The following is a 4,071-nucleotide window of genomic DNA, read 5'->3' as shown; positions in this document are numbered from 1 at the left end:
TTTTTTTTCTCATTTTAATACACTACAATTTATTTTTATTAAACTAGAATTTTCAATTTAATTTTTACTTTCACAACTGTAAGGGATATAGCGCTATATTTCATTTATTTATTTTTTTTTGAATCTAAACTTAGTTTTAATTTATCAAATTATATTTTAATTTTTTAAATATATCCCTTAATTTATTATTTTATTTTGTCGGCTGAGTGCTACGTTCCCAGTCACGTGGTACTAGAGGCCCTTTATTCGACTGGGTGGCGCCCATAAAGAAAAACCCCACGATCAGCTCTCCTCCGAAATATAAGCTGCCAAGGTGTTACCTATTTTATATATATATATAAAAAAAAAAAAAAGGAAATAGGTAACAACTTTTAAGCGACAGAGGCACTAACTTTCGCTCAGAACTTGTTAGAGAATTGTTAAGTACAATGGGAATCGTGAGTAAGTTTACAACAGCTTACCACCCAATGTGCAATGGTCTAACTGAGAGATTAAATAGAACATTGGCAAATATGTTGTCTGTTTTTACGAACACCAATCAGACCGACTGGGACGAATTTCTTCCACATGTAACGTTCGCGTACAATTGCACAAAACAGGACACCACGAAATTTTCTCCATTTATGTTGGTTTACGGAAGAGAACCTGTTCTTCCCGTGGAGGCGTCACTAATTCAACCAACAACGAGCCCAAACATCAACTCCATTCGGGAAAAAGCTCTTGCAGTTCGTAACCTCGCAGTGAACAATATAGCGAAAAAACAAAAATCAGGTAAGGAGCGCTATGATGGTAAACATAGACACGTGGAGTACAGCATAGGGGACCAGGTTAAGGTTTTCACACCAGTGCGAAAAGTAGGACGAAGTGAAAAGCTCTTATTGCGATGGTTTGGACCTTATTATATCCAAGAGAAAGTATCTGATGTCGACTATAGGATAAAAAAAGGAACAGGTAAAACCGCGAAAGAAGAAGTTGTTCACGTAAGTAGAATATTGCCGTATTACGATCCATGGTCACCCGAACCAACACCGATTTGCGACTAATTCTTTTTTTTGTAATTCTTTTCTCAATTTTTTATTAGTCACTTAGATTCAAAGCATATAGGTATCTAGTAATAAGTAATAATGGTTTTTATAAATTGTAGTGTATTGGATATTAATTAGGTTTTATTTTAGGCTCATATTATCGCTTTGTACGTTGATGATGCAATGCCAAGCAAACCAACCGGTGGAGGTAACGGCTGGAGCATTTTGGAGAGAATTACCGGATACCATAACATATGAAGCGAGCCTCCCTTTAACGTATAAGATGAAATGGCATCATGTCGAGGCTCTGCAAGGTCTGCCTACTTCGAAGTGTTCAGACTACTACGACGACCATAACTGCGAAGCATTGAACGCCACTCAAAGTTTATTCGAAGCATTTGACCAAGAATTTTCCATTATGGAAGAAAAGTGGACACACAGGGATGAAACAACAAGAAAAAGAAGAGCTCTAGATTTCCTGGGGGAAGGATTGTCGTCGTGTTGCGGTGTCGCTACACACCACAAATTGGACGCTCTTGTAATGGACGAAAGTAAATTAAAGAATCAACTACGCGCAATGACCAGGGGATTGTCAGACACTCTCATAAACGTGTCTAAAACGTCACAAAATTTTGCTGCTTATCAAGAGGTAGTGAAATCCGCGTACGAGAAAACAGAAACAAAAATAAAGGAAGTGGAAGAAAACACTAATAAAATAAGACGAAGAGGGTATCGACACGACTTAATATTAGCAACACTGTTGCAATTTGCAACCGAAAGTATGAAGAGGATGGTCCTGCTTAATAGGGTGATGAAACAATGAGCCGTAATCAATTCGTGCAAGCAACATCAAGTCCCCACCGAAGTTGTAGCGGTAGAAACGCTGTCAAGTGACCTTGGGAAGCTAGAAGAGGAAATAAGGTCATCTGGTGAAGGTCTAGCTATTCCAATATCCGACATCTACCGATACTACCAACTGCCAATTTGTGACTGCTCTTTTGAAGGAACGGCGATTATAGTCACTATACGCGTCCCAATTGCCCAAGTAAACATCTCTTGGAAGTTGCACGAACTCATTACGACGCCGTTCGCCTGGTACAACAATACGTGCAACATAGAACACGACACCCTGTACGTCGCCGTGTCTACTACAAATGAAAAAATTCGGCAAATTTCCGGGCTGGGGCTGCACAACTGCAAGCCGTACCACAACAAGTTGTGCCATTTAACACGTTTTTCGGGAGACACCCTCCAAGGACCAAATTGCGCACGAAAATTATTCCAAGGCGCTACCGTGAGTGACATTGGAAGCCACTGTCCGATGCAGTGCCACTCATCCACGTTGCTGACGATAACGGAGATAGAAGAGGAGATATACGTCCTTACCCATGCAAGTGATACCCTGGTGATGGAGTGTTCAGGCAAAAACACATCCACTCCAATCGGACGGAAGGAAATAGGTGCTTTAAAGGTAAAACTTCCGTGTAATTGTAAGTTATTATTAGGAAGAGAGCTCTTAATCCCCAAAAGGTTCCCCTGTGTAAATAATGTCCCCGAAGAAGCAAAATTAATTCACATTGTTCCCACAGTCTGGTCAAACTTAAAATCATATCGGTTAAATCCCGCTAGCGACCATATTAATCCAACATACGATAACTTTAGAGAATGTATCAACACTAACTGGTCATTTCAAATACCCCATATTAATTTAAGCTCCGCGAATAGTCACGTCATTCAAGAAACTTTAAATTTAGTAGATGAAACTTTGGCATCATCATCATCGTTCATGGACAATTACGGTGTACATATTAACATTATAGGTATCATTTGGGCTTCAGCAATAACCATTGCAGTGGTCCACATTTTTATTAGAGACGCTAGGTTTACACTAATYGCTGCAACACCTCGACCGGCCTACGCCTATACAGCTGACACACCATTGCACCATCATATAGTATTTGCGGTATTCTGCACAATTTTCATTTTATTGATGCTGTGTCTGCTGTATAGAGCATACGTAGTGAGAAAGAGTATAAAAGCGTTGAGAGATAGGGAGAGAGATCGAGAACGAAATGTCGAGAGAGAGATTGAAATGGATGTACTGGGGCCGCGTGATATAAATCACGAAGAAATTAATCTAAGAACAGGGCAAAGTGTAAATATAAAAGTGAGCGCTAGCGAGTAGTTCCGGAGGTCCGAAACTTTTATTTGGGTGTTTTGTGTAGCAGTGATTGGCCACAAAAATTGTCTGTTATGCAAAATGTCTTAATAAACAAAAGCGAAAAAAAAATACAGTGCACAAAAAAAAGGGGGATAGTAGGCCAAGGTCGGTGCGGCAGGAATGGGTGACTCATCAAAGAATTCATTCTTGTCAGCACCATAAGTTAGCGGTTAAGTAGTTAGGATAGAATTTCAAAACAATGTTAGATTTTAAGGTAAATGAACTAAGTAGGTGCTAATTATTGTCGATTTTCTTTCCGCGTTCCACGTCCACGAGAAGAGCTTCCGAAACCGAAGAGAAGGCAAAAAAAAAACACTCAATTTTGTGAGGGCTAAGGACCGCGTGATTGGCCAGGGAGAGCGGAAGGAGAAGTAAGATCACCATAGAACCGAGGCAACAACAACATGACGACCACCCTGTCACACCCCATTACCAAACAAAATCTGGAAACCCAGAAACAACAGCCTCCAAGGAAAACGTAGACAAAACGTCTGTCTATGCTCTCAGGAAACGTGGTGGTAAGAAGGGCCTCGACTACAAAGTCGACAAGGATGCGGCAGCTAACACTGGGTCGTTTCGGCATCGACAGTGCGTTCTATGGGAGACGGGAGGGGAGAAGGGGGGGAGCCACGTGAGAGAGGAGCCAGACATCTAGAAACACCCGTCTTGAAGTATCTCCCTGGACCATCCGAAGACAGTAAAGTGAAAGTTTCCCTCAATTTGACGAACTGAGTGTTGCGGTGCGAAACGAGAAGATGTATGTGGATCGTCGGAACTCGGAACAATTTTAGATTTGTAATTGTTAGGGTAGTCTTAAGATTAGAT

This window comes from Tribolium madens, unplaced genomic scaffold (assembly GCF_015345945.1).
Source record: "Tribolium madens isolate multiple individuals breed KSU strain unplaced genomic scaffold, Tmad_KSU_1.1 Scaffold_7;HRSCAF=85;Tcas5.2_LG10, whole genome shotgun sequence".
In the NCBI taxonomy this organism is placed as follows: domain Eukaryota; kingdom Metazoa; phylum Arthropoda; class Insecta; order Coleoptera; family Tenebrionidae; genus Tribolium; species Tribolium madens.
This window is presented reverse-complemented; position numbering follows the sequence as displayed.